The sequence below is a fragment of the Ovis canadensis genome, chromosome 12 (genome assembly GCF_042477335.2).
Source record: "Ovis canadensis isolate MfBH-ARS-UI-01 breed Bighorn chromosome 12, ARS-UI_OviCan_v2, whole genome shotgun sequence".
NCBI lineage: Eukaryota > Metazoa > Chordata > Mammalia > Artiodactyla > Bovidae > Ovis > Ovis canadensis.
The window spans coordinates 88,692,784-88,704,042 of record NC_091256.1 but is presented as its reverse complement, the minus strand read 5'-3'; the positions used below and the strand labels follow the sequence as shown (position 1 = coordinate 88,704,042).

Sequence of the window (11,259 nt, the reverse complement as noted above, 5' to 3'; positions counted from 1 at the left end):
AAGATGACAGTTATCTTTAAGGAAGTAAGAGAAGATTTTAGAAAAAAGATTCCTAGCCTCTAAAGAGTAAAGAAAGGGGTGAAGAGAAAAGGCATTACACACACACACACACACACACACTACATGAGAATGTGAGAAGGAGGAGGAAGAGGATAAAGTTATGGTTCATGAGACTAGCATGATATATGTATATTATCATAGGAAGCAGCCTTGGCCGTATTAGGGAAATGCAGGCTAACATTAGAAACTAGTGTTGCATGGTTATAAGAAGATGCAGGTGCTGCAGATTCTGAAAATCAGGCAAAAATGGTCACATGGGATATGACAAGAGATAGGGAACCACGGAAGGTCTTTGAGCAGAAGAGTGGCATAATGGAAATAGTTGATCATTTGCATATATAGTGAAAGAGTTTAAAGAATACATGCTCAAATGTAATTGGGAACTGAGAAAAAATATTTCTTCTGAAAGAGACAATTTAATGGAAAATTGTGACAGTGTCCAAGTAAATAACATAACAAGAAAAAGGCTTTGCAGAATATTGATTTAATGCATCACTTAAGCAAGAGAATATCTCAGACCTGCATTATCTATGCTCTATTTCCTTGTACCTTGGACAGCTTATCTATTTACTTCCCTCCAAAGAACAGGCACATTTTTCTACATGAATTGTTTGCTTATGATGTATAGTATTTAACAGTGGGATAAACTGCATCTCGGGGAGAATTCAGCACTTTTGGAAGTTACATATTCTTTAATATGCCGTGGGTTGGAATATCATGAATAAAAATGACTGAAATTAAATTCAGACCAGCAGAGGATTGCAGTCATCCTCATCATCTGGTGAAAACATATCACTGCCAAAGAAATCACTTTCAAAATGCACAAAAGTTTGTAAATTGCAATTTGACCCCATTGTACAAATTTCAATAGTCATCTGAAACATAGAAAGAACCCATTTAAAATAATTATGTTGATTCTCAATTGTGCATTCAAATGACATTTTCAGTTCCCAGATTGGGGATACGGCAAGAACATATGCCATGAAACCAGGATGAAAAGTTGAAGTGAGTTATCAAATCTATTGTTAACTTTAAGATGCAGGTAAGGAAAATCTACCTCTTTAAGATGGCTAATCTGAAAAAAAAAATGATATGGTGATGTCTATATAGTTACCGTATTAAAGATAAAATTAACCTTTATTCCAACGAAAGCTCCATGGAATTCTTTTACGGTAGGAAAATAAATGTCACTCCCCATTAAAATGAAGCAAATGCCTTATTTGGTCAAGGCAGCATGCATAATTTAATTAGATGCCCTAATATTCTGGAAAATGGCATGAAAGGGAGGTTCAAATATATTTTGCAGTTCTGAATTTTAGAAGTATTATAGCTGGAAGATGTGTCTCCTTACAAAATGATTTGTGATAGCTTAACTTCTGCTCATGACTACAGAGGGGTCTTAACAAATTTCTTCTTCCTAAAACTGCAGAGCATGGGAGGACCAGGAGTGAATGGACTTCCAAGTTGAGAGGCAGAGGTCTTGATGAATTCCATAGCCAGGCTCTGAAGAGAACAAGGTTTGCCACAATCTGGAATGAGTCAGGGCTGCAGGCGATGTGACTTTAGGGAAAAAGCGAAGAAGGAGAAAGAAAAGCCCTCGTCATTGGAATTCTTGGGGAGGGGATGACACGTTTGAGCTCACTTTTGTTTTTGTGAATATAAGCAAATAAGAAAAGTGATATCTTATTATTTGTAAAACCTTGAATATTTTGGCAAACCTTTAATTTAGGGATGAAACTCAGAATCAGATGAAATGAGTCAGTGCCCTCTGAACTTCCCTCCCTCCTGTAGGAAGTGATTTACCTGTACTTCTGAGACAGAATCGGGGAATGTGAAATGATGTAGATGAATGATGGGACATTGATAAGAAGCTCCCCAAAGAACAGAATGATGTTACCATTTACAGGCATGAGAAAGAATCAAAAATCAAAAGGAACTCGTCCTAAGAGTGCCGGGAGAGCGATGCTCTCTGGGGTTTGAGAACATTAATATTAGTGTTACTGGACTTGGACTCCTCTGGTGTCAAAACTGTCTTCTCTGCTTCTCATTTTTAGATTGCGTATGTAGCTTATATATCATTCAATATGTTAAAAGAAGCCTCAGGCTTCCCTGGTGGTCCCGTGATTAAGAACCCACGTTTCCGCTGCAGCGGGAGCAGGTTCGGTCCCTGGTTGGGGAACTAAGATTCCTACATGCCACTCAGTGAGGCCAAGACAGATGAATTAAAAGAAAGAAGCCTAAGGATGCATTTCAGTGATTTTATACCTTGTTATCTTTTTCCTGTGAGGTAAGAAATGGCATTATTCTCCCTTCTATTTTCCCAATGGCTGCGAGTGCCAGGAAACAGTACATTCCCAGTGAACACACTGCTCAGTCTTCCTGAGCAGATTATAAACAAAGGATAGCGGGAGGCCTTGCACAGTGTCTGAGGAGGACCGCACCTCAGTTGCTCCAGGAAAAGGGCTGTGTCTTTTTCTATTAAAATGTAAATTGTTAACTAAGTCACAGGGGTTTCCCCAGTGGCTAAGCAGTAAAGAAACTGCCTGCAATGTCAGAGACACAGGAGACGAGATGTGGGTTTGATTCCTGGGTTGAAGATTCCCTGAGAAGGGCATGTCAACCCACTCTAGTATTTTTGCCTGGAAAATTCCATGGAAAGAGGAGCCTGGCGGGCTACAATTGGATGGGCTTGCAAAGAGTTGGATACTACTGAGCGTCTGAGCACGCACACAAATAAGTGAGCAGGACATGAGGCTTGTTTACACTGATTTGATGGTTATGATCTGAAGTTGCACAGGCTCTGTCTAGAATGGGAGTTTTTCCCTATGGCCAGGCCACGTCAGATCTCAATCCAGCAATGGGGGTCTTGGGGACTGAAGGGAAAATAACAAGAAGCCCAATAGCCAGACTGTAGCTGAGTATTCAGACAGAAGAAGACTATGGCTTTGTAGAAAATTCCAGAAGTCTGCCATCCACACTGCAGGCTCTGTATCACTCTATTCCTGCTCATGATTGACCTTGTTGCCTAGGCTATATTCTTGCTACAAATGGACTTTCCTTCTTAGTCTATAGACCGAGGCAGAAATCTTAGTCACAACTTCAAATTCCTGAGGACTGTGACTCACTGGGCTTGGATCAGGCCCCACACCTGGACCCACATGTCATAAACTGGGTACTAAGAAGACGACTGCTCCAGACACAACTGTGTGAATGGAGCTTCCTAGAGATCTGGGAAAACCATCCACCAGGCAACCGCCATATTCCTGCCTCCAGCTGCTGGCAGGAGGTCTGCCCTGAATGAAAAGACATACCTTCCTGTATGATTTCCGTATCTTCATGGCCTTCTGGCTGCCCTTGGCTAGGCTGAGTGAGTGGATTTTTATGGAATCCAGGAGTTGCCAACCTAAGGACTGCTTCTACAATCACCTTGGTACTCAAGCTTAAGGTCCAAGCTTTCTCTTTTCCTCTCTTATTCTCCTATCCAGACCCACAGCTCAGGTTCTCACACATTTCACTGCTGGTTGTAGCCACCGTAGAGTCATTTCTGTCCCCACTGACTAAGAAGCATAGTCCTGTCGTTTGGTTTTCATTCCCTGAGCCCATCTCTAATGCAAAAGCTCAAACTGGAAGTTTCCAACATAACAATTGCCCATTAAAGCCGCCAACTAATGTTAAGATTCCCCTCACACTCCACCCCTGTACACATGAAAAAAAATGATCCATTCATGGAAAGTGGTAGAATGATTCTTTTAAACGAATAAACCATTTTTAAAATGTTTCTTTCAAAAAATGTACTGTTCTTATTATATATATATACATGAAAGTGAAAGTGAAGTCGCTCAGTCATGTCTGACTCTTTCTGACCCCATGGACTGTAGCCTACCAGGCTCCAGGCTCCTTAGTCCATGGAGATTTTCCAGGCACGAGTACTGGAGTGGGGTCTCATTTCCTTCTCCTATATATACATATAAAATCTGTGTATGTGCTAAGTCATTTTCATTGTGTTGGACTCTTCACAACACTGTGCACTGTAGCCTGCCAGGGTCCTCTGCCCATGGAATTTCCCAGGCAAGAATACTGGAGTGGGGTGTCCTTTCCTTCTCCAGGGGATCTTCCCCACCCAGGGATCAAATCCATCTCTCTTAAGTCTCCTGTGCTAGCAGGCAGGTTCCTTAGTGCGACCTAAGAAACCCTCATTATATATCACTCTAAGACAAGTTCCTAAGAAGGATTTTTTTCCCTTGTTTTTCGAGTCTTTTGTAACAATTTTCGAAAGAGTGCCTCCAACAAGCCATTTTTCCAACTGATATTTTCACCACTTACTGTAAAACTTAGAAATGTGGAGTTTTACTGGTGGAACTTTCTACATGAATTATTAATCCAAAATTTAGTTTAAATTTTCATAAGTTATTAAAGGAGACTGCATGTGAATAGCCAATTTTCAGATTTGGTAGGTTCTAATTTGAGACAGTGGTAATATACAGCCTTTGGGTATTAACTTTCCGTAAGTAAAGCATGAAATAATTTCTTTCATCCAAGACAAAATGTGGAAGGCAGATGCTTTTCAAAGGGTTTAATTAATTATCTCAATTTTAGGCCACCCAAGAGTTGAGAGTCGAGTTGGAATTGAATATATAGATACAATTCAAATGTAATGTGATGTCTGGAAGGCCTAACAATTTTCATAATTGAAGACCTTTACTGGGTAATTTGGTGTCTGTAAAAGCCATGCACTTACCTAGGTTAAGAGGCTGAAGTTGTAGAGTGAACTCAGGTTCCTCGAGCCTTTTCTATTTTATTTTCCAGGCTCAGTAACGTAATCTCTTAAAGTTAATTGCCTGTAAAACACTTGCTTTCATTCAATAAAGTGTCAAGTCTGGCATCATGACCTGAGCAAGATTTTTGAAGATAAATAAGAATATAAGAGAAAAAAAAAAAACCCTCTGTAAAAGGTGGACTCAGGAAGCCTGAAGACTAAAAGGACATTAAGCAGAAGCTTCTATAAATATTTACAGCCCCTCAAACAGGATTAAAATACTTCAACCTGACACTTCACCGTGCTACAATTTCACACACACAATTCCATGGATACTGTTTATTCAAGGAAGGTAGAACAGCTTAATCATATGTGTGATATTAGAAGAGACACGAATGTCAAGAGCAGAACGTGCTAGGTCGTCACTTAATGGTCTTATCTGAAGGTCATAAAACAATGTCACTCTTTATCATACTACTTCCTCTCCAAGTAGCCGTGGCCTAGGATGTCCACCTCTGGATACCCAATGGATAAATGTCTCCCCTGATTATACTTACTCACACAGCCACGCTCTACTAGAACAACACTACTGAGGAATGTTCTTTAACAAAATCAAGCCAGCAGAACACTGAGCAAACATTTCAGAAAGCCAGTAGGTTATTTTTACACTCATTTTAGCATAAAAGCAAACAAAAACAGAGCAAAATGATTTCTATTTTTGAGCCCCACAATCCAAGAGCTTAGTGAAAGCACTCCAGAGTTGACGTTGTGGATGAAAGATAAACTTAACACCTTAAATAGCTAAATAAGGGAGCAGGATTTTGAGGAGGCTGCTGTGGAGGGGTGCAAGTAAATTTTTACAGATTCTATTTTATGGGTGTGCAGCTTAGGATCAGAGGATGGCTGAGACCCTTCTTAAAAGTATGGCCTGGACTTTGGCGACTTCTGGAGGGATCATATTCTGTCAATTGCCAGTGAAATAGAACAGAGCGTGGAGGGTGAGGGTGAGAATTGACAAAAGATGAGAAAAAGGAAGACAGGGGATGGAAGAAACTCCGTCTCACTGGAGATGGTCCCGGGCTTACGGGGTAGCTGACTTCTCTCTTAGGTATTAATTTGATACAAGCCTGGCTCATACAAATGTGCTCAACAGACCAGCAGCGCCATTGTCACCTGGGAGATTGTTAAGCAGACTTGCAGAAGCTAAGGCCTAACCTCTAACCTACAGAATCAGTATTTGTGTTTCGACGAAGTTCCAGGTATTTCACATGGACATGAGTTTCAGAAGACCATTCCTGTTTGGCATCTAGATATATTCAAAGGATGTATTGATATGCAAAGTTGAAACTAATAAAGTAATTGTTCTTTTAAATAGATAAAATTTTGTTCTTATTGTCTGAGACTAGACAATAATAATATTTTGTTCTACTGAATTTGAGACTAAAAGAGTTTCTGCTCACAGGTTGTATGCTGACTATGTAGCTGTTTCCCTATAATTGGAAGAAAACAGAAGCTGAACTTTGTCTTTCATTAGCTAAGACATTGGAAATTAGGAGATTTCAGTCAACAGATCAGTCTGTTGTTCTCTCCTTTTCTACTTGATCGTAACACAGCCACAGGAAAACTGAAACATCATAATAGTGAGTCTCTTTACTTTATTCTCCATGAATCGTATGCATATTTGGGAAATGCTTTATGTCTGATGTTTAATTTTTACATACTTGTAGGAAATATGGTCCTCATACTCAAGAGAGGATAATAAACCAAGAAAAGTCAAAAGCATTTCGGTCACTGAAAGCTAAAAATCTAAGCTAATGAGAAAGTTTGTCCATTGCAGAGTTCAAAAAACGAAAAAAGAGACACCCTTTTTAGTATATTTGGCCCAACTGCTTAAGAGCTGACCACACAGCCCAGTGTGCGCTCATTGTAAATTCAGAATTCTGCAGACACTTCCTGTTCAGACAGCTTTCATTTTTCATCTGATCCCAATTTTCCCACCCAAGATTCAGACCACCCATGACAAACAAACAAAATTAATACCCAGAGCTAATTTTATAATGAAAACAGTTTGTATATAAATGTGTGAAGCGCAGAACTGTCTGAGTACCCTCCCCTTGAGGATACAAGTTTAAGGCTGAGTTAGAAGTCTTAACAGCATCCAGCAATTTGTCTGCATATCTGAGCTACAGAAACGTTCACATTCTCAGTCATTATGGTTGTAAGTGCTGGTGAGCAGAGACATTGTGCTGTCTCTACACTACATCAGGAGTTTCCACAAATCATACCCGAATTTTCATTGGAAGGACTGATGCTGAGGTGATACTACTTTGGCCACCTAATGCCAAGAGCCGACTCATTGGAAAAGACCCTGTTGCTGGGAAAGACTGAGGGCAAGAGGAGAAAGGGGTGACAGAGAATAACATAGTTGGATGGCATCACTGCCTCAGTGGATAAGAATTTGAGCAAAATCTGAATGACAGTGAAAGACAGGGAAGACCAGAATGCTTCAGTCCATGGGGTCACAGAGAGTCAGGCATGCCTGAGCAACTGACCAACAGTAACCACAAATCTTAAAAATTTCTAGATCTCAGTGTCTCTATATGCAATGAAGGGAATAACAATACTTGCATTGCCTTCCTGATTGTGTTATTGTTGAGTATCAAATATAACAGTGGGTATGAAAGATCTTTGAGATGTGTTGAATGCTGGGTAAATAGAAGAGGTTGTTATAGGTGAGCCTGTTTTCTTAAAGACATTTTAGGATTTATAATACAGCATGTATTCTGGGCTTATTTAATAATGCAATTTAGAAGATTCAATTCTGCCATCTATAACTTCCACTCCTTCATAGATTTTTCTTCAGTAAGTTGAAATAGAAATTGACATTTTTAATGTACAAAGAAATATCTTTAAGTGACAAAAATATAGATATACTTTTTGTTACTTTACGTGATTGGCCTTGAACAATTATAAAAGCACACGCATACAACTTTGAAAGAATGAGCGAACATATCATCACAAGCTCATTGATTAGTCTTTATTTTATGCTTATCACTGTCACATTTGGGCATTTTATTAAATTTTGTTTCCTCAACAAATTCCTGTGTAAATGAATATACTTCATGGTTATCTTACACTATACTTAGAACATTGGGGCTCAAACTTGGAACCATAATCACTACTAATTTCAGACAGATTAGAATCTTAGATAGTTCACTGAACATTCAATAGCAACATATTTTAGTTAATCTGTGCAGTGACTTTAGCTTTTAGTTATACAAGAGTTTCTCTGTTGTTTTCACTATGGAATGACTTTAATAATTTTTTTATTGATAAACTTAGGTGATTCCCCTCACACTATTTTTATAGTTTATTATATTTATATTTATTTATGCTTTTGAACTGTGGTGTTGGAGAAGACTCTTGAGAGTCCCTTGGACTGCAAGGAGATCCAACCAGTCCATTCTGAAGGAGATCAGCCCTGGGATTTCTTTGGAAGGAATGATGCTAAAGCTGAAACTCCAGTACTTTGGCCACCTCATGCGAAGAGTTGACTCATTGGAAAAGACCCTGATGCTGGGAGGGATTGGGGGCAGGAGGACAAGGGGACGGCAGAGGATGAGATGGCTGGATGGCATCACGGACTCGATGGCCGTGAGTCTGAGTGAACTCCGGGAGTTGGCGATAGACAAGGAGGCCTGGCGTGCTGCAATTCATGGGGTCGCAAAGAGTCGGACATGACTGAGCAACTAAACTGAACTGAACTGATGCATTCATTCATTCATTCAGCAAATCTATGAGCACCTGCTTTATGCAACACAATGTTCTAGGTGGGAAGAAAAGTATGAGTCTGTGTGCTGGTGGGAGGAGACATGTAATAGAAGAGTGCGGTAAAATGAGAGATGTTCTGAAAGTATTACATGCAATGAACAGAAAGCAAAACCAGACATCACCGTAGATGAGCCAATAGATAAGCGTCTGTCTAGAAGGAAGTGGTCTGTGGGCAGTGGCCTTTGAAGAGCACGGATGACGTGAAGGAGCCGCCTGTGCAGACGGAGCGGGGGACACCCTAGGCAGAGGGGACAGCTTGCCCCACAGCTGGAGGGGAGCTTGAAAGGCCGGAAAGGCTGACGCGAGGCCGCGCCGGGCGAGCAGGTGGATTCCAGGTGAGGTCAAGGTCAGGCCGGAACGAGAGGAGGGTGAAGATGCGTCTTGCAGGTCACAGTAGGGAATCAGGAGGTCAGCAGGAAAGTCACAGGATGCAACCGGAGAATTCTAGGCAAGAAAGTGACATGGTATATTTTATTTATTTATTTTCTGAGGACCCGCCGAACCGTTTCCTTGTAGTTCGTGGGTTTGTTTTCCTTTCAGCTGCCTGGGTCCTGCTTGCCGGGCGGGCTTTCTCTAGCTGCAGTGCACGGCCTTCCCGCTCAGTGGCTCCTCGAGGTGTGGAGTGGAGTGTGGCCTCCAGGGGACGTGGGCTTCTGTAGCCGTGGCTCATGGCATGCGGGATCTTTCCAGACCAGGGATCAAACTGGTGTCCCCTGCATTGCAAGGCACACTCCTAATCAGTGGACCACTGGAGAGGCCCGTGCTATACTCTATATTTTAAACACTAGCTTCTCCACGGAGCACAGTTTGTAATGGGAATGCGTGCACATGGAGAATCAGAGAGACCAGGTAAAGCAGGTTACAGAAATGGATGTGAGTGGTAACAGTGGTCTGGACATTCACAGCAGAGCAAGGTGTGCAGAGAGCATACTGCATTTAAGGCCTCTCCGGAAGACAAACCCCACAATATTCATGTATCCTGGGCATGCAGGGGGAAGGGGAATCTAGAAAATGAGAAAGCCATGTGACTTGGCCAACCTCATCATTTCAATTAGTTCTTTTAAATGTCGGAAGCCCTCAATTTTACAGCCCCCTGGAAGGGAAGGAAGTATGTAAGAATCCTTCAGACTTCTCAGAACTCCTCTAGAGTTTCAAGGGAAACAAATTTTAAGCCAGGGGAAAAGAAATCCAGTCCCTCTGCGTGTCTGAATGGGCTTTCAAGCCTCCCTCAGAAGAAAGGTATTGAGGCCATTCTGTCTTTATATTCTAGAACTGGCATGTGAGTTCCTTGGAGTGCTTGCCAAACCAGTGGACACATGAAGTGCTTTGCTGATGCATCGGTATTACTCAGAGATTTCAAAGGGTTAGGAAACCAAGTTTAATTTATGATTTTAATTTTTAAATGTATGTATTCATTATGTACAATTTATGTATTTAATTTTAAAATTAATTTAAAATTTTATGTGCTTTAATTTTAATGTGTGTTATTTATAGTAGCATTTGTAAACTGTGAGGTAAAATTAAACATGCCCATGCATTTTTTTTTTCTAGATAAAATAGGAGGTTAAGAAACAAGCTCTGCTGCAGACTTCAGGTTTGGCCTTAAGGACAGGAGAGACCACTGGAGCATTCCCTTTAAAAGACTGCAAGTTTGGGGACATCTCTGGTGGTCTAGCGGTTCAGACCTCGCCTTCCAGTGGAGGTAGAACATGTTTAATCCCTGGTCGGGGAGCTGAGAACCACACGCTTTGCAATCTAAAAGCCAGAATACTGAGAAAGAGAGAAAAAAAAGACTCAGAATTGTTAAAAAATTCAATAAAGACTCTAAACATGGTCCATATCAGAAAAGTTTGAAAAAAAAAAAAAAAACCCTGCAAGTTGGAGCAAAGATTCTTACAGGAGTGGAGATGGAGTATAGATGAACCGGGCGAGAGGCAAAGGGAGTGTCTGATCTGAAATATCACAAATATTGAAGCACAGTCACCAGGAAAGATATGCAGCAAGGGGGACGGATTCAAGAGGCATCTGGACATGGTGATGAGCCGGATATGAGCCTGGGGAAAGACAAGAAAGATTTAAATAGTATGCCCGACTTTTCTGTCCTTGCCGCTGGTGATTCTGTTCACAGAGACGGGAAGCAATGGAAGTTAGATCAGGAGAGATGGTGAATGTATTGGCTATGAGGTATTATCTGCTGGAGGTTCAGAGGGAAGATGTGATAGACCGACAGTCCCCAACTCAGGAGAGAAGTCCGTCCAAGCCGCAGTTAGAAGGATGGAAATCACATGTGCAAGAGTCATCGCCTAAGCCATGGGGGGCAGGCGGCGGGGAGGCGGAGAATTCCTGACAAGAGAACAGAGCCTCTGAAAAAGTACAAACACACTACAAACAAGAAGCAGACGCAGGAGGGAGTGAGCGGCTGCACAGGTGTCCGGAGAGGGAGAGAAAGTGCACAGCATCCTGGACGATGAGGAAAGGGGCTGCGTGGACGAATAGGTGTCGGCGTGCAGGACATGAGGACACCATGCGTTTACAGTCACACCATGCATTTACAGACCTCCCAGTTCTCTTTAGCAGCTCTTAGAATCTCAGCTCAGTCTAGAGGAGGTCGC

General features: G+C 41.4%; 1 long non-coding RNA gene across 1 annotated transcript; it reads left to right on the top strand.

Annotated features, from left to right (window-relative positions):
* The first annotated feature begins 8,810 nt into the window (after positions 1-8,810).
* On the top strand, positions 8,811-10,481 carry LOC138415929 (uncharacterized). Its single transcript, XR_011247452.1, has 3 exons — positions 8,811-8,982; positions 9,918-10,010; positions 10,199-10,481. It is a non-coding gene; the product is annotated as an uncharacterized lncRNA (long non-coding RNA).
* The last annotated feature ends 778 nt before the right edge of the window (positions 10,482-11,259 follow it).